Raw genomic sequence first — 22,814 nt, forward strand, 5'->3', positions numbered from 1 at the left:
TTATTCTATCAGACACAGAGTCTTTGATTTGATATCAAGCTCCTTGATCCACTTTAAGTTAACTTTTGTGCATGGCGAGAGGAGGGGATTCAGCAGCATAATTCACAATAGCTAGACTCTGGAACCAACCCAGATGCCCTTCAATAGATGAATGGATAAAAAAAAATGTGGCATTTATACACAATGTAGTATTATGCAGCACTAAAAAATGACAAAATCATGGAATTTGCAGGGAAATGGATGGCATTAGAGCAGATTATGCTAAGTGAAGCTAGCCAATCCCTAAAAAACAAATGCCAAATGTCTTATTTGATATAATGAGAGCAACTAAGAATAGAGCAGGGTGGAAGAGTAGGAGGAAAAGATTAACATTCAACAGAGACATGAGGTGGGAGGGAAATGGAGAGAAAAGGGAAATTGCATGGAAATGGAAGGAGACCCTCATTGTTATACAAAATTACATATAAGAGGTTGTGAGGGGAATGGGAACAAAACAAGGAGAGAAATGAATTACAGTAGATAGGGTAGAGAGAGAAGATGGGAGGGGAGGGGAGGGGGGATAGTAGAGGATAGGAAAGGTAGCAGAATACAAAAGTTACTATTATGGCATTATGTAAAAATGTGGATGTGTAACCAATGTGATTCTGCAATCTGTATTTGGGGTAAAAATGGGAGTTTATAACCCACTTGAATCTAATGTATGAAATATGATATGTCAAGAGCTTTGTAATGTTTTGAACAACCAATAAAAAAAAGAAAGAAAAAAAAAAGAATTGTGCTGTCTCACGTGGAGCACATTAGCCACAATGACTGTATAAACTTAGATTCAGTTAAATTTTACAATGAGCATTTCCTTTGCACTTGGTTCTTTCCCATGCCTAATCTCACAGGCCATGTGTGGCTAATGGCTGCAACATGGGACAGCTCAGATGCAGATCTTTTCATCATGGCAGAAGATTCTGTTGGCCAGTGTTGGTCTAAAAGATTCACAAGTTATTTCATGGTGCTGCAGCTCAGAACACAAACCTCCTCATTCATTGGGTGGCCTCATGTCCTTTCCCAGTTGGTGTAGCTCTTGTGGCCTAGGGTAGGCTCTGGGATGATGGGAATGGGGCTGCATGGACAGATCTAGACAAGTAGAACAGGGTTCCAGCCACCTCTGACAGTATGCCCTGCAGCCCTCAGGAGCCTTTGTAAATCCACACGTATGGCATCTCACCTGGATCACAGTGTCTAGCCCTTACAGTCCTAGAACTACTTTATTTTCTGAATATGAAATTATCTGTTTGTGTTGTGCCCTCAAGTTGGTGTCTGCATCAGAATAGGGATCATTTTCTGTTCTCTACAGAATCCTTCTGGTGATGGAAACAATAGAATAGCTTCATCAGGAACAGAGAAGGGACTCCAGGAAGCCTCCTTCGGACCAGACTCTGACCTTGTGAGGTGCAATAACAATAAACAACCATTAGGCGTCAGAAGAGACCACAATTTACAAAGAGAAGCTGGCTCTTGGAAATAGTAGGTAAGTAATAGAGAGATACCGTCCCTTACTAACAGAAAGATCCCCAGGCTTGAATGGGGGACTCTGTGTGGCCAGGAACATGTGGAGGACCTGCCCGGGGGCCGAGGTATGGACAAACCTCTCTGTGTTGGTGTTCTGAGACTAGATGCCCAGCTGTGTCTTTGCATCCCTCCACCTAGTCACTAAGGCAATTTCTTTAGTATTAGTGAAACTGCCCCCATTCAAATGTTGACGCCTCACCTCATTGTTGGTGTGTTTTTACAAGTGGTCTATATGAAGGAATGGAGGTTAAACAAGGCCATCCAGGTGAGGCTGATCCCACAGAACCTGTGTTGTTCTGAATAGATGGCCAGGGAGCTCTCTGTCCAGGGAGCTCTCTCCATCCCTCTCAGGACACAAGGAGAAGCCTGTGAGGACAAGAAGAGAGCCCTAGGAAGGGAGCCTACAACAAAAGGGTCATCTGCTGCCCCTTGACTTCGACCCTCAGGCTGAAGAAAATTGAGAAGACCCACCTTTACTATCTGAGTCACTGAAACCAGTGAGGTGTGTCTCCCTATGACAGTCCCTGAAGATTACTTCAGAATCTCAACCTTCCCTGAGCAGGAGCATCCTCAGGACCAACCTCATGGACATTGACCTGCCAGGCTCCTCTCTTTCCTGCTCCTCTAACTCTAGTCCTCAATGTGTGACATGTGATGTTTCTTTGCACATGATGTTGTCCACCTGTTTTGTCTTTGATCACAGTCACAGCACATGGAGTGAACACATGCTTGCTGTTGATAGTTGAGGGTCTTCATGTTACTTCTGATTAGAGGCTAGTGAATCCTAAAATGGACCATGTCTCTAGCTTTCCTGCTTCTGTCCCAGAAGAGAGGATAGAGATCCTCTCTAGGGCCTGCCTGAGGACAAACAGGGTCCCAGTCTGACAGCATCAGAAACCAGGCCTGGCTCCCAGCTCCTGCTCGCTCTCGCTGTCCTGGCCATGATGACTGACATGTTGGCAGATGCCATTCTGCCAGTAGCTGTGCTGTTTTCAGGACATGTGCCTCCTCTGTCACCTCTAAGACATCAATCTCACTCCAGCTGCTGCTCCACCAGGAAGCTGCTGAGGGTCTCCAGCCATCCCAGGAGGCATGCTGGGGACAGCTCTGACAGCCACTTTCTCCACCTCTCTCTACATGTGGCTCTGGGCAAATGACCCAGACTGTGAATGTCCCTCATCTGTGAATGGAACACTAAGAATCCAAGGTTGCCTGCAAAGGAACATATCATGGACCATGAGATATACATACAAATTGGAGAAAATCCCCAGGGCTGTTTTATACACCCTTGAATATCTTAGAATGAAGGCACTATGTAAGATATTCCTAGTCAGTTTTCATTCTTAACTGAAAGTCCTCAGGGTCACCTGATTCTCTGGAGCCTGCCCCTGCTCTAGGCCAAGCCTCCTCCTAGGCACCACTAAGGCCTATGTAAACCGATTACAACTCAGAAGCATCTCTCAAGGACCTGAGAGTCTTTTCCATGTGTGGAACCATCAAAGGAACAGGAGCCGTGTCCCCAGGAGACTGTGGGAGGTAGAATCCTGGCTTTGGCCATGTCAGCCGCAATCACTGACCTTCCCATGTTTCTTTGCTCTCTGCCTCTCCTGAGCATCCACATGCCCCTGCCTCCTAATTATTCCAATCAGAGTGGAGTTAAGCCCTCTCCCCTACTGCTCACATTCCAAATAACTGTCTAATTTCTAGCTGTTGTGTAATGTTTTATAGAACATGCCCTGGGACATACCTAGAAGTCTGACCTAAGGTTGACCCTGAGGCTGGAAGAACCAAAATCCTCAAACCAACAGAATGTTATATCCATGACTGTAAGCTCCACCCCCTAAAATCAAGAGCTGGTATGCTGACCATGAAATCAGAACACAGAAAAAAGTAATAAAAACTTTCAAAGATACAACTGCATCCAATCAAGACCACCCAGGACATCATGGATTTCCCACAGCCCTTAGAAGGCCACTTCACTGGCCAGCAGAGGATGTAGGTGTAAGCTGTCCTGTCTCCATATTGGTTGATCTGCAGTGAAATCCTTCCCTTTGATACAACCGCAGGCCATGGTGTGCACGTGCCTGTCTTCTCCACCTGTGGTACAGGGAGCTCTGGCTTGGCATCATACACACTGTGGGCAGATGTGCATTTGTTCCACCAGAGAAGTCTCTTTCTATCAATGATGTGCAGCATTAGAAAGTCAATGAGATTACAAATGACCTCAGCCCCTTCAGTATGGGTTTTCTAAGCCCTGTTTGTGTCAGCTGATTAGGGCTGTCATAACACAGTATTAAAAAGCTGTTGGCTTAAAACATCAGATAGTCTCTCGGGGTTTTGAAGTGCATAAGGCTGGGTCTCCTTCCATGGGACAGGTCCAGAGCACTGATGGCAGGGTTCCTGCACCAGCCTTCACTGTCTTAACTTTCTGGAGTCTGCAGCTCCTCTGGCTGAGGCCACATCCCCACAGTGACTATGTCCCTGTTCACATGGCCTCCCCTCTTCCAAGTTTGATCTCCTGCTCTCTTATGAGAACACCCTCAGGGCCCATCTGAAGAATTCCGGATCATCTCCCAATGTGAATATCCTCCATCACATGTTCCAGGCACTTTACATAAAAGGCAGGCCAGCATAGGGGAGGACCTGCCCTGATGACCCCACACTCAGTAACATGAATGGTGAAGAACCATCTCTCCATGTTCTCACACCTCTGTGTCTCCCTCCCTGCACCCTCAGCTTCTCTCCTTCATGGTCACCAGTGACCTCACTTCTCCAAGCATGTCTGCACCCTGGAGGGGCTCACATAAGAAGAGTTGCTGAATGACCTGCCCTGTCTCCATTTCCATGCAGAGGACAGACACAACCAGGATGGCCCTCCACCATGGGGGAGATGTGGTCCTTACAGAGGAGTGTCCTGGGTTGTTTGTACCTGGACCTTGGATTGTCTTCAAAGCTGAGTGGCCCTCAGGAGTCAGGGAGGGAGCAGGTGAACCCTGACTAAAATGGCACATATGTTGTGGGCCAAGTGATGTCACCACTACACTTTCAAAGTAAAAAATGACTACAATGTTGGTTGTATTTTTCTTAGTTAATGCTTTCAGTGTTGAATTAGAAGCAGATGTCTAGTCCCACCTCATCTCATCTGATGGGAAAAAATCTTTCATATACCAATGTAATATCCAAAGGTTCTGGTTTGGAACTCAAAAATCCAGGACCTATCCACCCATCTACCCATCCCTTCAGAGCCCTCAGCTATCCTGGGTACTGTTGTATATCCATGCCCCCACTTAGTTCTTCCTTTTTTCGACTCAAGGTGAAGTTCAGGGACTCACAGGACTCTCTCTTCACAGAGTCCAGTTATGAAGGAGGTCAGTGTGCCCAGTCCTCCTGGGACACCTAGTTGCTGGCCTTCTGTCAGCTTGGCATCTATTTGGAGAAGCTGCAGATCTGCCCCTCACTGTCATGGCACAGGGAACTTTCTGCAGGTGTCCTGCAGCCTTTGGGTGACCTCACACTATCTTCTGGAGAGAAGACTGGGAACTGGCAGCATCTTTGTCCCACTCAATGCATCCTCCAAGAGATGAGAGGCCCATGCATCCCCTGGCCACCTCCATAGAGGGGCAGTTGGAGAGAGCCTGACAGCCCTGGAGGACCCTGGAGAGTAGCTCTGCTCAGGCCATCAGGTATGCAAATGAACTCCAGGGCCAGCTGTGCCTATTTAACCCCTGGATATGAGTGCCAATTCCAGAGCACATGGACTTAAAACAGGTGCCCAGCCCCACTGCTTGTCCTTGGGTCCAGAGCAGCAGGTTCTGAGGACACTGCAAGATGAGCTTCCTGGTCCGGCTCCTCTGCCTCGTGGTGGTGGGAAAGCACATTCAGGTGGAAGACAATAAGGTGGGAATTTAACTGTAGGCCTAGAGATACTGTTTGTCAGTGGACTTTGGAAATGGTGGTGTAATAAGGCAAGGTGATTTCACTCCTGGGAACCTGAGGCTGAGCCCCAGGGTGACAGAGAGGCAGAGGCAGGGGACTTTGACCTGCCTTGGGCCTCTCTGAGGTGGGGGCACGGTTTTTCTAACAATCCTTTGAGGGAAGTAACTCATGGTGCACCCTGGATGCTGTGTCCTTGCTGGCTGCAGGGGGAAGTTCATCCTGACTCAGTCCCCAGAGAGCCTGGCAACCTCTCAATGTGACTTTGTCTCCATCACCTGTAGAAGCAGCATGGCGGTAGGTACCTCCATGGCCGGGTACCAACAGAGACTCCAGGAGGCTCCCAGGCTACTCATCTTTGGGGCATCCCTCAGGGCTGCTGGAACCCCTTCCCAGATCCGGGCAAGTGGTTCTGGTTTTGACTTCTCCCTGTCCATCCATGGAGTGGAAGCTGAAGATGCTGGGGTGTTTTACTGTCAGCAGCAGTTAAGCCAGCTTCTTACAGTGACTGAGCCCAAGCAGAAATGTCCCCTGTGTGCTCCAGACACTACCCTGTGCAGACACTTGCTCCCTGCAGGAGGCACAGCCTGAGATGTATAAGAGCCCTTTCTGCAGCTCTGCAGGTTCTCAGAGCTTTGCTTTCTGACCTGCTGAAACAGGGGCTGGGGACAGTGTGCAAGTCACATTCCACCACAGGGGAGGTACCAAGGGATTTATGGATGGAGGCTTCCATCATTGATCACCATATAATAGAGTCACTGACCCTCAGACTGAATGAAGGTTCATTTCTTCTGAGAGGCTGTGGCATGGCAGTGGGTCCTCGGCTGCTGTGCCTGGCTGCTGTATGCATCTATCCACAGCAGGTCAGCTTGGCTGGAGCTTCATGCTGGCCTTATCTACCTGCCTCACATTTGGAGTTACTTTCAGCCAGGGTTCCTAGGTTCTCCTCTTAATGACAGGCCAATTGAAGGAGTCGTGGGTGACTTCACTGTTTTTGTTTGTTGTATTTTGTTTTCTGTCAATGTTCCTGAGCTCTTCTGCACAGCACCAGAGACAGAACACTCCTCCTCACAAGAAGGAGCCTGCTCACAGTACTCAGCTAGCTCCCTTGCTGTGCCAGGTCCAGAATGCTCACAGGTGTGGTGATGGGTGTGGCTGTGGGCTGGGTGCTTCTCCTGTAGGTGGCCTCTCTCTCTCCAGTGGACAGCCTCAGTTTTCACATTCCAAGGGTAGAAGGTGGTTGGTGCTGCAGGGTCAGCCCTGGGTTCTTGGGCAGTGCAGCCTTCACGCATTCTATAAGTCAAACAAGTCCAGAATTTGGGAGTGCTCCTGCCTCTTCAATTTTTGGTAGTTTAAAAATTCTCAATATTTTCTTTGGGGTCAGGGGATGTGTATGTGGAATGGAACTCAGGGGTACTAAACCACTAAGCCACATCACAAGCCCTGTTTTGTATTTTAGTTAGAGACAGGATCTCACTGAGTTGCCTAGTGCCTCACTTTTACTGAGGCTGCCTTAAAACTTATAATCCTCCTGCCTCAGTCTCCAGAGCTGCTGAGATTATAGGCATACACCTCTGTTCTGGGCAAGAAGGATCAATGTTATTTAAATATTTGAGGGGATGGGTATGTAGCTGGGTGGTAGAACACTTGCCGGCATACAAGAGGCCCCAAGTTCAATCCCAACAGTGCAATATTATAAATATTTCATAAAACCGATAATGAAGCCATCGAATTCTGGAGGTATTCTATAATGGATGATTTCTTTTCCTCCTTCTTTTTCTTCCTTCCTGGAGTTTTAAGAATGGACCCTGGGCCTGTCATGCACTAGGCAACATGTCTGCCACTGAGCTCCACCCCAGCCCTTGAGGGGAGAGTCTCGATTACTGACTCCATCTCCTTCTTTATATTGCTCTATTCAGATTGTCTGTTTCTCCATGACTTAGTCTGGTTGGTTGAGTCCATCTAGGATTTTATCCATTTTGTCTAGGTTATTCTATTTATTGGCAGAAAACTGTTCATTCTATTCTTTTACGATCCTTTGAATGGCTTTAACTAGTTCTAAATTTTCTTTTCTTTCTAATTTCATTTGAGACTCTTTTTAATATAGCATAGTCAATAATCTGCCAATTATATCTATCTTTTTTCTAAAACCAATATTTAGTTTTCCTTCTTTTCAACTGTTGTTCTCATCTTTCTATTTTATTCTGATGTTTGCAATGTCTGTTCTTCATGATAACACGGGGCTTAGCTGGTCCATCTGTTCCTCCTCTCCTGGGTGTAAAACCAGCTGTTTGGACATCTCTCCTTTTTCAATGAAGACAGCTATTGCTGTAAACCTTCCTCTTTGAAAAGCCTTTGCTCCACCCCACAGGCTCAGGTGTTTTGTTTGTATTCTCATTTGTCTCAGTACAAAATATTTTATTTCATTTCTTCTTTGACCATTTGGTACTTCACGCCCAAATTTTAAAATCTGAACCCATTTGTGAATTTGCTACAATTCTTCTGTACTGATTTCAGTCTTCTTAAGTAGCCATTATGTGTTTAGTGATCTAACATATGCTCCAGAGAATGGTCCATGTTTGATTGAAAAGAATGTGTGTTCTGTTGCTGTTGGAAATGAGGTCTAGTAGATGTCCATTGGGTCCATTTGTCTACAATGGTGGTTCCTGTCTATTCACTGCTGAAAGTAGGGGACCCATGTGCCCTTGTATTATTGTACTGCTGTCTTCATTTCCCTGTGGGTCTATTAATGTTTGCTTTCTATGATTAGGTATTCCAAAGTTGGGTTCATGTACACTCATAATCCCAGCTTCTTGATGAACTGGATCCAGTGTCTCTGTAATGACCTTTCCCTTCATTCCCTGTTCAGTTTTGTGCTGAAGTCTAGTTACCTGCTGGGGACTTCAGTGGTCCTTGCTGTCTTCTGGTTTTGGAAGACTGCTTTCTGAGAAGAGTAGCTATTGGAAAGTGCAGTTTAACCAAAATAATGATCCTCAAGGGCTCCAGTGAGTTCAGGTTGTATAAATTAGTGTAACTGAACATAATAATGAGTTACAGAACAAAAGCCCAACCGTATTAATAGATTATGTAAAATATATGTTAATTTTTGCATGTATTAATAATTTTTAGTAAAGAAATATCTCAGTGTACTTGGAGGAAGGAGAATCAGAAGGCAGAGTGACCACAGAGTTTCGCTGTGAGGACAGAAAAGGAGTGCTGTTACTGAGCATCCAAGAACCCTGTCAGGCAAAGAATACACACCCTAAAGTATGACAGTGCTATTAGAGAAATGGTTCAAAAAATGGTATAGAAAACAAGAAAAAGTTAAAGACAAAATTCATTAGTCTACCAAACAAGGGATCATACTGGCCATGAAAATATGCTCCAATAATCTGGATCTTTTCTGGTGCACAGCACCCCCAAGAGGTATGCTATGAATTTACTTCAAGAAATCCCCCTGCCCAGAGCACCCAGCATCTCCTCTAAGCCACATGTCAACACAGAGCCACTTTTTGTGATTTCTAGAAGATGATATTGCACGGGATTTTGGGGAAAGGGTCACATATTCATATTAAGGATTAAGTCATGAGATCAAGTAGCTACTTTGTTTACTCTTTCTTAAAAGGAGGATGCCTCATTCTAACAACAAAATCTTACACAAATAAGAACCAGAATAATTAGGGAAGTTTTTCTCTCACAAGACCAAGAAAATCCTCTGGGACTGCATGTGGACGCCATCAGGAACTGAGCCCCCAGAACACCAGCTCTGCAGCTGCCAGGCTAGGTCTCCCCCACCCTTCCTGATCTGCATGTTTCCCCAGAGCCCATTTCTGCTTCTCAAAATCCCTGTGAACAGGCCTCTTGGTGACCCTGGGATATATTCTCTCAGTCCATCGCTTGGCAATTGGCTTTCTATGTTTAAATTTTAAAATATTTTATTGACAAGCAAAGTCAAACCTTTGTATTTCGGGAGACTGCATTATTGGATTCAATCAATCACAGATTGAATATACACTGAATTTGTACTAACATTTTCTTGATATTAGCCCCTACACTATATAGTGGAACCATTATTTACATAAAGAGATGATTTAAAGCATATGGAGAGTGAAATTTTCTCCATCAGAATAACTAGTCCATCAGCTTTAAATTCACTCTCACAGACAGTCTCAAAACATGTACAAAATATGGACTTCATTGCCAGAGCAACACAAGTCACCTCTATTCCAATTTCCAATAGTCTACTTTCTCTGAAAACTCATGATCCCAGCCTTACAGTCCACAGTTCTATCAGCATTCTGGTCTTTTGAGCTTTCAGCAGAATCACACAGTAAACTCTGCTTACAACAATCTAAACCTTTTCCAACTTGAATCTCTATAATTTTCAAATTTTTGCCCAAAACTTCCAAATATTTTCAAAGAATCTGAAACACTTGACCAGGTAGACACAAAAATTACACCCATTTTTAGTACCAATTTTTGTTTTATTCAACCTAAACATTTCATTGCTGTGACCAAAACACTAGACTAGACAACATAGAAGTGGACACGTTTGTTTTGACTTGTGGATTCACAGGATTCAGTCCGTAAATGGTTGACTCCATGGTGCTGGGCCTGAGTTGGGGCAGGACATGTTGTTGGAAGAGTGTGGAGTAGGATAGCACCTCAGGACATGGCAACAAGGAGCAGGGGGAGCACCTCTAACCAGGGACAAATCACAAAGTCAAAAGTCACATCTCCAGGGACCTACTTCCTCCAGCCACACCTTACCTACCTACAGTTACCACCATTTAATCCACACACATGGATTTATTCACTGACTAGGCTAAGGCTCTCCTAACCCTCACAGTTTTACCTCTAAACTTTCTTTCATTGTCTCACATATGAGCTATTGGGGACACCTCATTTTTAAATTGTAACAATAACAATGAGCACCTTCAAGTATGTGTTGACTACTTGCACATCTTCTCTGGAAAAATGTCTGTTCATGTCGTTGGTCAATTTTTATTTATTTTTGTTGTTGTTGTTGTTTTTGTTGTTTTGTTTTTATTTTCCATTTTTGCTGTTGAGTTGTGTAAACAGTTTATATATCTTGGATATTAACTCTATTTGGTTTATTTTCTTTGCAGGTATCATCTCTCATTCTCTTAATTTCCTCTTCCTCTTATTATTTCCTTTGCTGTACACAATTTTTTAGTCCCACTTGTCAATAATTGCTTTTGTTGCCTGTGGTTTTGTTGTAATATCTGGGAAGTCACTGATACACCAGTGTCAAGGATCATTCCTCCTATGTTTTCTTTTAGGTGATACAGTTTCAAATCTTATATTTACATCTTTAGTCCAATTGAGTTCAATTCTATTTGTCGTGTTACATGAGGTTCCAGTTTCATTCTTTGCATGTGTGTGTTCCTTTTTCCAAACACTATTTATTGAGGAGACTTCCTTTCCCTGTGTGTGTTCTCAGGGCTTTTGTCAAGACTGGTGGGCCATTGACATGGGGGCTTATTTCTGGGTTCTCAGTTTAGTGCCATGGTCTATGTTTCAGGCTGTTTTCCCAACACCACAGGGTTTCCATTACTCCACTGTTACAGTACAGTTTGAAATTAGGAAGTGAGATTTGGAAAGACATTGCTTCCGGGTTCTTCTTGTTTCTGGAGATTGCTTTGGCTCTTTAGGGTCTGCTGTGACAGACTCCACAAATTTACATTAAAAATACCTTTGGGCTTTGGATAAGGACTGCATTGAATCTGTATATCACATGGTGTAGTCTGGGCATCTTTCAATTCACTAACATGGGATAACCAATTATTATAATTTTTTTTATATTTTTTATTTGTAGATGAACACAATATCTTTCTTTATTTGTTTATATGGTGCTGAGGATTGAACCCAGTGCATTCAAGTGCGAGGGAGGTGCTCTATCAAGAGCTTCAGTTATTTTTGTCTTTGATAATTTCTTTAATGAGCTGTAATTAAGTCTAATGTATCAGTGTTCTCCTGTGATGTTCTATACACATGCTTTCTGTTTAAAAAGTTACCTGCTTTAGGCTGGATGTCATCCTCAGCTTTCCCTAGAAGCTGCATTAATTTAGATCTTACCTGTGGACTCTGATCCTCTGTTAATTCACAGGTTTATTGATAAAGATATGTGAGAACTTTTTTCTAAAGTCCATTTAATTTTATTTTCATATCCAAATGCTCTTTGCAATTTTTTGAAAAAATGAAATTTTTATATCCCTCTTTATTATTTATTAGAAATCATATGACACTCTACATGTGGATCCTTATGGACTCTCAGGTTTTGCTGTTGTGATGTTTTTGTGTATCCCCTGTAGTTGTACCTAGAGTGCACTCTTATTGAAGATCTATAACACTTTCTTTTCTTTCTTTTTTTTTTTTCCTGCTGTGCTGGGAAACAAACCCAGATACTCTATATGGTAGGCAAATGTTCTTAAATGTTCTATCACTGAGCTATATTCCTAATAATAGGTTTCAAAATAGGAGAAATTAATATTTTTCTCCTTTAAATTTTCTGTGGTCATAACAGGTACTTTAAATTTCCTTATAAATTCTATCATAGATTCATCAATTTCAGTGAATCATTTGTAGATTTTGATGTGAATGGAGTGTGTATGTGTGTTTGTGTATGTGTGTCTAAATTCTGGGTTAAATGCAATCTTAATATCATTAACTTTTCTACTGTATGAACACGATAAAGTCTTTATTTATACAAATGTTCTTTAATCTACCACATGTACTGTATATAATGAAAATGAGTCCAGAGACTTTGTAAAAGTAGAGATTTTCAGTTATATCTTTAAGAATATGTATAAGTTTTGTTATTAGTATATAAATATATTTTATTTTTTTCTTTCAAAATGAGTGACTTTTATATCTTTGTTTGCCTTGTGGAATTTGGTAGGACCTCCAGTGTAATGAAAGTGAAAAAATGGACACTTTAAAAATCAATCTAAAGGAGAGATAATGAATATTTACTCACTGATCACGATGTTAGTTGGCACCTTATCAGGAGTGTAAACAGAGCTTTCCATGATTGTTGAGGGGAGCACCTGAACATCTGTTGATGGGAGTGTTGTGCTTCCCCATGACTCTGTAAAATTTGGGAGTTAGGAAAGCCTTAGCCTAGTCAGTGGGTAAACTCTTGCTTGTGGATTGAACAGTGGAAACTATAGGTAGGTAAATTGTGCAGCTGTTATGTCGCCCCCCCCCCCATAAGGGTACATGGGAGACCAGCCTGTCATCTCTGAAGCACCAAGCACCAGCTGTAGGAACCACCCTCTGACAGAGGTAGTGAAGTGCACTAGACCAGCTAGTGTCTCCTGGGGTGAGCAAGAGGGTAAGTATCAAAACCCGGCCCGCCACCCAACCTGGCCCACACAATCACACCGAGTCGGGAGATGAGTAAACCTTGAAGGTGCAATAATCCCAACTTTATTGTGTCAGGGACAGGGTTATATAGTGATAGGAAGGAATAAGAAGAGACAGTAACAAGAACCAATAAGGAGCAGTTAAGTTGCTGTCACTAAGGGGCCTAGGCAGATTTCAGATTAAATCATTAGGCTAGGCGGGATTAAGGTCAAAAGCCCACGCATAGGCTAAAAGCCCACAAATGCCAATCCGGCCAGGTCACATATACGGAAATGCTAACCCATGTGGCCGCCTCAGCCAACACTCAGTAATGGCCACGGTTCCAAGGGAGGTAAAATGTCCCAACACCATTACACCAACAGCTCTTTGTGGTAGTTGTGGCTTCAATCTAAACAGTTCAGGCCTTCCTACAGCACCTAACACAGTACCCGTGGGGCTCTGGATTCTGTTGATTGTGGTCTCCATGGGGAAAATGCTCATCATCATCCTAAGAAGACTAATTCAGCAGGGACCTACTGATCCTGTTTCAGGGTTTCTAGATCAGGTTCCTGGGATTGTATATAAATAAAATGAAACCGATTTGGATGTAGTTCATTGCTGGCCTAGGATGTGAGAGGCTCTGTACAGATCACCAGAACTGACAAAATACTGAAAACAACCTTAAAATCACACATTAAACCAAAAGTCAAGACATATCTATGTGCAGACATATACTCATACTAGAGATGCAGAGTAAACACAGGTAGATCCACATAATTTATCTCCTAAATACTACATATGTGGCATAATATTCCTTTCATTCATTTCTAAGCATTTTGGACTCTGGCACAGATGTGGCTCTTGTGGGTCTTTGCTGACCCCCCTCTCATGTCCAGCAGGGTCTCTGCCCAGGATAGTGCACTCAGCAGAGAGTGCAGCTATCCCACAGGGCTAGGCCCACCACTGAGTCCTGGTCTCTGAAACTCCCCTGGACATGGCCTCTCAGCTAGGCTCAGCCGAGAGTGTGGAACACCTTCCTTCCCTGGACCTGTTGCCCACAGCCTGAGGGCAGGTCCTCTGCTTCCCCAGGTTCTCAGCCCCACTGCCCAGGAGAGCTGGGTCCTCAGAGCTCAGGTCCAGAGCCTGCAGCTCTGGGGCAGCCCCTCCTGAGCTCAGCCTGTCTGAGCCCCTGCCCAGCCTCTCCCATCTACAGCTATGGGCCAGGGTACATGGGCAGTGACCACACAGACTCCACTTTACCCTGAGACTCCACCTCCTGTACGAAGTGCTTCTCCCATGGGAACCCCGGCCTCTGTGCCCATCCACAGGGGCTGGGACAGCAGTTTGGCAACACAAAATGGCAATTCTTATACAATGTAAAGTTGTTCTCTCTGAGGTCCCCATGTTTCCGGGGCCATACTTCCTGCCAGAGAATGGTCGTCTAGATGTTGGTGACCATTCTTTAACCTGTTCTCAACTAGAGTGATTTTGACCCACTTCCCTGCTGCTTATGATTTTAAATCCTGTGATGTTGGTTTGTGGTTTTGAACCAGCAACAGCCACTTGTGATTAATGTGCTGCCATTCTTTACTTATACTATAAAAAGTGGATTCAAACCCTGGAGGGGGCCCAAGAGTTTACACTTGCTGCCTGCCCCTTGGCCCACCCGCTCCTGAATAAATGTCTTGTCCACTGCTTTAAGACTTACAGGGTGATTTATTGCAATCTCACCATGACACTACTACACAAGCAAAGTCCTTCCTTCCTCTAAAGCTCAGACCACATTGCCACAATTATCCACCTACAGGTGCTAAGGAGAAACTTGACTTGAATGTACTCTTCCCATCCCTACAGTAAAGACTTCATTGTTGTCTCTCTTCCCTAAGGTTCTTAGCACAAGCACAGGGATATTTAAAATAGAGGAAAGCTTACAAAACATCTTCCCATTCTTTTGTTTACTGCTCACCAGCTCTGTCCTCCTCTATGTGGTAGGAACAGGTGACCCTCCCAGACCAAGGCATGAGGAAGTATCAGGAGACAACTGATGATCCCAGAAATGATATTTAAGGGAGGGAGGGAGGGAGAGGCTGACTCAGAAGTAGAGAACTGTGCCTCATGCACCTGGGCTTGGGTTCAGGCATCAGCACCAAAGGGAGGAAGAAAGGACTAAAAGAATGAGAGAGAGAAAGAAAGGAAGGAAGAAAGAAAGAGAAAAGTAAGAAAGGTTTCTGGTAACTCTAAGAAGAACAAAAGTGAAGAACTTTGCCCTGTTTTATTCCTGGAAATGTTGCTAGAGGTCCTGATGCAGGACACAATGTTTAGAGAGAATGCAGCCCTCCTGAGGTTCTGAGGAATTACTAAGAATTAAAAGGCCCTGTGGTAATACTGGAAAAGCAGAGATATGTAAGGATTCAGGAACTTTGCTGTTTTTACCAAGATGCTGGACCAGCCCTATATCCTCTAGTCTTCTATAGTACTTTCACTTGTTTGTAAAATTATTCTTTTTATAAAGAACGGTTAAGAGGAAGAGCCTGGCTGGCCTTAGACATGCTGGTCTGGAGAAGATGGGCACCATGATGGGTATGAGTGTGCTCTGAGGGACTCTGAGGCAAGGAGGGCTGGTCCATGAGTAGTTCCCTGCATCAGTTCAGCTGCAGCAAAATAACCGGGGTATGACGAATAACTTGTGTACGTTGATACAGCAGGAGAGGGAGCCATTTATTGTAGGACCTGAGTGGTATTTATACATTGCACACAGCTTATCTAATTAACATAAACTAGATACAGCAGTCAAACAATAAGGAATCTCCACACTCAATGGCTCCATGGTGTCACTTTGCAAACCACTCACTCTAGCAAAATGCCAGGCACCATCCTGACTTGTTTACAGACTCTAACATTAACCACTCCCTCTGGCAAAGTGCCAGGCACCATCCTGACTTGTTTACAGACTCTAACATTTACCTCCTTTCTTGCCTCTTACCCATGCTGTGCCAATGTCCAGAAACCCCAAACACTTCAGTGAGTTTATACATCTCCCTCTCTTTCTGTCTTTATTTCTGTTTTACCTCCAAAGCAGAAACTATCCCCTTGCTTCTGTAATGCCTCCCCCTCCTCCAAGGGTCACCAACACAGAACTGTGCTTAAGACACAAGGACAGCCTATCCTGAACCAGAAAGTGACTACAGCTCACCCCCCACAGCTCAGGGGGTTGACTGTGTCCTGTGGCCCTAGGGAACTATGTTCCTCAAGCAAATCTGAGCTGCACTGGTCTGACCTCAGACATCTGGACACACTGAGCCTGAGTTGATTGAGCAGGAGGAGCCTGCCCTGCAGCTGTGCCCAGCCTGCCAAGCCCTGCTAATTTGCATGTGCCCACAGCACAGCCCACTGCCCTGAGGATTCCTTAAGAGGCTGCTCACACCCTGTGCAGGGGTCAGTCCCAGTCAGGATACAGCATGGCCATTAGAGCCACTACTCAGCTCCTGGGGCTCCTGTTGCTCTGCCTCCCAGGTAAGGAGGGACATCACTGGGGATGTCCCCAGCATAGTGTGGCCACAGCTGCCTGGCTACTCAGGAAAGTCTTCTTGAAACCTGATTAATTTTAAGGATATTTATGTTTATGTTTCCAATGTCAGGTGCCAGATGTGACATCATGATGACCCAGGCTCTACCCTCCTTGCCTGTGTCTCATGGAGAGAGACTCACCATCACCTGCAGGTCCAGTCAGGGTATTAGCTATAATTTACACTAGTATTAGCAGAAACTAGCGCAAGCTCCTAAGCCTCTCATCTATTCTGCAAACAGTGTGCAATCTGGAGTCCCCTTGAGGTTCAGTGGCAGTGGATCTGGGACAGATTTCACTCTCACCATCAGCAGCCTGGAGCCTGAAGATGCTGTCAGTTATTACTGTCAATAAGGTAGCAGTTACCTGCCCACAGTGACACAGGCCATGAAAAAAAACTCCCAGAGAGCAGAAGTGTGAGCTGGGCTGCCCCAGCTGCTCCTCCTGCTGCTACCACTTGCTAAGAGCACTACTCAGGGGCATCAGGGTCCCAGGGCCACAGGGAGGGTTTGTGGAAGGATCCAGGTTGTCTCCTCTGCACTCTGACTCTTTTCTTCAGCTCAGCCCGAGCAGGTGACCATTATAACAGCCTCAATGACATGGCGCAGGACAGAATTTAGACCTCAAGGGCCTGAAAGAGGCAATAGTTGGTGTTATGCAGCAAAGACAGGCCTCTCCACGTATTCCTCATGGGAATATTTTAAGACTTTGATTTTCAGTGTAGTTTAAGTTCTCAGCAAAACTGGGTGAAGTACAGCATTCTCCTGTGACCCCTCTGCTCCCACAGTCCCTCCACCACCACCCTCACACTCTGTTGCTTCTGTTACAATTCATCACCCTCTGCCCATGTCTACAGTTGCCACCAGGGTCACTTTGTGCATTCTGAGGAACTAGACAAATGGACAGTGACGTGTGTCAAGCAATGTGGCCTGGCACAGTGTAGGTCCCACCCTCACACTGTCTGAGCTCCAGGTGCTCCTCACTCCCCTCTCTGCTGCAGACCTTCATGATTTTCCATCTTTTAGTTTCACCTGGGCTGAGTGACCCCTGCCTGGCACTCACAGCATGGACAATGTTCAGCCTGGCCTTCCACCCTGAGTGCTGTGCACACAAACTCCTCCAGGGGTTTTTACTACAGCATAGAGAGTTGTTTCCTTTTTTTTCAAAATTTTCTTCAAACTTGGTATTGAATCCACACACACACACACAAACTACCAGTTAGCTACATTCATGGTCATATTTGTATCTATCTGTCTATCTATCTATCTGTCTATTTATTTTTTGCGAGGGGGACAGGATCTCTCTAAGTTTTTAGGTCCTTGCTAGGCTGCATGGACATCAACCCTGAGTCTTTTGGCCTGTGGACCTGGAGTTGTACCTGCTGTCCTCTATTGGGCTAAGAGACCTGAAGACCTGAAATGGGAATGCACCTGGTCTCTCTCCTTCTGAGATTTGTTGCTTCTTGGACTGAGATCCAAACAGAGATGGGCAAGGCAATGCTGTTGATAACCTGTTTTGACAGATTATCATGCCTTGGAAGAAACGAAGTGGGTGCATTATGGACAATTCCCTTTTGGAACAGGTATGGCTGAGTGTTTGAAAATGGATCAGAATTTAAATGATAAATGATCATCTAAAGGTCATTACTGAGCAGGGATTGCCAATAATTAGCATGAACAAACAAAGATTCTACATAGTCATCTACTCCCCCATTTAGGCTCATGAACCAATGTCATGGAGGTCCCTCCTTGGACTCCTCTAATATCAGTCTCTTATCACCCAGTTCATGTGACCGCTGGCACTTGAAGAGATCCAACTCACCAAGAGAGCTCTCTCTTTTTACCCCCATTATTCTATCCACACTATGAGACCAGACTGACACTTGACATCCACCTGACCACAGTGGACCTGACTGACACTGGAAGGCTGGGAAGGTGCTCCTTTGTGTCTTTGCTTTCAGTCCTGTGTCAGCCAGAAACATGTGGAGATCTCCTGAGAGCTTTAATGGGTGCTATAATTCTTACATAATACACCATTTAACCAAGCAACTTATTTACAGACAAATAATCAACCTAGTGCACTTGACCATGATATTATCATGAATGCAGGTGCAGTGGTGTTAAGAGAAGCCCACACAAATCAAGCTATGCTGGCCCTGGGCCCTGGGGAGTTGATTCCCTGTGCTGCCTGGTGTGGAAAAGGCTCAGAGGCACTAACCTGTGTGGTTCTGTTTCTCTCAGACTTTGAATATTCGCTCTTCAGAATCATGGTGTCATCCCCACCCTCTCTATTGTGCCCATGGAGCAACTTGAGAACTTGTATCTGCTCACTTTTGTTTTCTGGTCAAAAGTTCTTGACCCAAAGGTTTGTCATGGTCGCTCTGTCATTAAACTGAGTGAAATGATGAACACATGGTCGTCAGATCCCATAGGACAAAGGACTAATTGTGAAGAAAGGGTTCCATTTTTGAGGCTAGGACTATAGATCCTGGTGATCAATGGCTAATAGGAATCTACCAATGCATTTTAAGAAAGTGCCTGGAAAATGTGTCAATTCTGGAAGAGCTTCAGGAGTGGTCCTCCTGATGACATTGCCACTGGTAACACCTTGTAGGACAGTTGAGAAGGTGTCAGCATTAAGCTTCAGGTAATGCAGGAGGTGGCCACCACAGGTCCAGGCAGCATTGTGAGACACTGGGAATTTGACCTGCACAGAGAGACAGGGAGATGTGACCTGCAGCCACAGCATCCGGGTCAGCCTGAGGCTGAGAATCATGGTGTCCAGTCTCTTCCTTCCTCACTGTGATGTCACAGTGTCACCTGGATATGACAGAAGCCATCGTGGCTGCTTAAGTCAAGGTCTGATCATGGTCATTGACCAGGATCACGAGGCAGGAGGAGCAGGTTCAGGCTACTTTCAGCCCTTACCCTCTCACCATGGGCCTGTGTGTGCTGAGGTCAGGAGACACAGCCACGTGTGTGGCAGGTGTGTCTGTGAAGCTCCAAGCTGCTCTTCCCACCTGATCTCCTCCCAGCAGCACAGCCCAGTTAGGGGTGGGCTCTTAGACCTTCACCTAAGGATCCTCCTGCGTTGATCTCAGACAGGTGGGGTTAGGGGAGCCCAGCAGTGAAAGAGCAGCCCCTACCCATCAGGGAGAGCAAGTGGGCTCCAAGGAGAGCAGGCCAGCTGGAGGTGGGACCCTTAGGTATTGGTCACCACTGCTGGGGCACACACACACACACTCACACTCACGCACACACAGACACAAACCCACACTCACACATACACACAACACACACACATACACACACACACACACACACACACACTTACACACACAATCACACACACTGACACACACACATAGACATTCACACCCACAAACACACACACACACACACACACACACACACACACACATACACATACACACATCACAGTAGCCTGAGATTAAGGTTGGGAGATAAATCATGAACATGGCTTATAATAGTAGCATAACCTTCCATTTCTCTCTCATTTGAGGACCCACAGGTGCTACTGTGATGACCCAGACTCCTCCCTCCTGCCTCTCAGCCATCTACCTCCTGCAGGTCCACACAGAGCATTCTACAGATAGATGGATACATTGATTCTTGCAGAAGGCAGGAGAGTCTATGTGGCTTCTGAACCTTTGGGCTTCCAGTTGTCTCTGGGTCTCAGGCAACTTGAGTGGCAGAGGGTTATGGAAAGATTTTATGCTGGACCTCAGGTCAGTGGAGGGTGAAGAGGCTGGTGTTATTGCTGGGTGCAAGGTATAAAAATTAACTATAAAAAACTAAAGTATAAAATCTACGCAAACCTTCCTGCTGGGTGGGCCAGCTGCCACATATGCTAGTTGTCAGGGGAGAAGTACCAAAGAATCTCTGTCTGTTGGAGAGAAAGATCCCGGGATCTCAGGGACACAGAGCATAGTCAAGGACTCTGACCATGTACCAAGTTTAGAGCTTAAGCTCTTTTTAAGAACTTGTCAGAGGGGCAGGGCAGGAGCAGGAGGGAGGGTGAAGGGTCTTCAGATCTTGCTGATCAAACCAGCAAGAAGGAAGGGGGAGCTGAATGACCACTCAGGCTGGGGCTCCCTCTCTTCAGGTGCCTTTACCAGGACCAGGCATAGATTCTGGTGGTTGTGGGAAACACAAAAGTATGTGTTTTCTTTAGCGTTTATTTTGGTGTAAACCTCGTCTGCACATGGCTTGACTTGAGGAGGGCTGTGATGACCTCCTCCCTCACTCTTCTTTGTACCTACCGTATCTCTAGGCCAAAGTCCCTCTCCAGCTCAGTGTTGGGCTCAACATTTTACACCACTCTCCCCGGAAGGCCTCATGTTGATACCTTGGACCAGATTCAGTCCTGGGTTCCAAAATAACAAGGGAGTGGTATGAATTCATGGATATATTTTCAAACAATCAGCCAAGTGTGAAAAAATTACAGAACTTAAAATAGAAGCCACATTCCAAAAACTATGGGTGGGTGTAAGAATCTGTAAGGCAATACTTGCTCAAATGGAGAAAAATACTCTTACTCTTAGGGCCATAGAACTGAATGAGAAGGTGAAGGGGGCTGGTAAAGGTCTAGTCTTGTTGAGTACAAAACTGTGGCCCTCATTGGCTGGGGTGGGCACACTACTGGGGTTGGGCTTTACTTAGAAAGCTAGATGGAATCTCTTCTCTTTCTCAGAGAGAATACCAAATGTCACAGACCCTTCCTGGCCCTCAAGGTTGTGCTTGCCCACTGCAAGCCTCATGGAAATGTGGTGTGTCCTGCACTCTCCAGGGCCAAGTGACTCAAGGGTCAGTGAAGCTCCTGTCCAAATGTGCTTCTCTCACATCACACAATCCTAGTCCACACAGTGGGGCAGAGAAGAGTTCCCACCAGGTGACTCTTCCCACAAGATAGACCTGGGTGAGTCCAGAGATAATGATCACTCAGGAGGGACCATGGGGACAAGGTGGATAGGAGGTTGACCAGGAGGCAAAGCTGAGCTGGGAAGATGAGCAGACATACAGAAGCCCAAGTCCATGTCCCTGACACACCCAGAGATGGTCAGTGCACAATCACAGGACAGGAGGCCCCATGAGGACTTGGCATCCTGCCATTTTTTCACCCCTGTCCTTAACAAATGCCTGAAGGAGAAAGCCCCCCTGCTGTTGAGGACTCAGCCATGTCAATCAACTTGGCAGCTCAAGGCAACTCCCGAAGCGGGTCCTCTTCCCTAGGGCAGCCGCTCTTCCAGGGCCATGCCAGAGTGCTGGGGACACTCAAGATGTTAAAGAGGAAACACAAAAAACAGGTAAACTTCAGCTCACCTAAAAGGTCTAACCTGTCTCAGTAGTTGTAGGTCTGCTTTCCGTTTCTTCCAAGGCTTCTGAGTGTAATGTGGTTATTTTATGGTTATTTTATTCTGTCCTTAGTGCAGTGATTTTTTTTGTCTGCTGAGGCCTGATACATCCTAAGTGAAAGTGGAAGGTCATTTTGTAAACTGAATAAAATGTATGGGTTTCAGCTTTTTTACTGATTTTTAAACATCTAGATCTTGAGACAGCAAATCCTGTATCCTACATGGATACTAATGGTGAAAATAAAGAAAAGCCTAAAGAAATGATGAAGGTCAAAGCTGAGCTTCCATGACTGACAGGGAGGGACTCTATATTCCAGGGTAAGGGCGAGGCCATGATGCTTCATTTCATCAGTTTGAAACAAGTGTTTTAATATTGTATAGTAGAAATTCAAAAAAATTGAACTAAATGAACAAATTATCCTACTTAGGAAAATATACTGTGCTTAAGGTTTAGACTTCCAACTTAATATATTCCATCAAGAATACAATAAAGTTAAAATAAGTAATTTGTTAGTCTAATGTAAAGAAAATATTGCAGAATGGTTATACACCTCAATCCTTCAAATTGAAAAGAATGGTCTCATTATTTTTTTTAAATTATATTTCCTGAAATAGCTTGAAAAGTATTGGTATTAGTTCCTCTTTAAAGGTTTTGTAAAACTCTGCTGTATACCCATTCGGTCCTGGGCTTTTCTTAGTTGGTAGTCTTTTGATGGTTTCTTCTATTTCCTCAATTGATATTGGTCTGTTTAGGTTGTCTATATCCTCCTGACTCAATCTGGGCAGATCATATGACTTAAGAAATGTATCGATGCCTTCACTATCTTCTATTTTATTGGAGTATAAGGATTCAAAATAATTTCTGATTATCTTCTGTATTTCAAAAGTGTCTGTTGTGATATTGCCTTTTTCATCCCATATGCTAGTAATTTGAGTTCTCTCTCTTCTTCTCTTCCTTAGCATGGCTAAGGGTCTGTCGATTTTATTTATTTTTTCAAAAAAACAACTTTT

This window comes from Urocitellus parryii, chromosome 12 (genome assembly GCF_045843805.1).
Source record: "Urocitellus parryii isolate mUroPar1 chromosome 12, mUroPar1.hap1, whole genome shotgun sequence".
Lineage (NCBI taxonomy): Eukaryota > Metazoa > Chordata > Mammalia > Rodentia > Sciuridae > Urocitellus > Urocitellus parryii.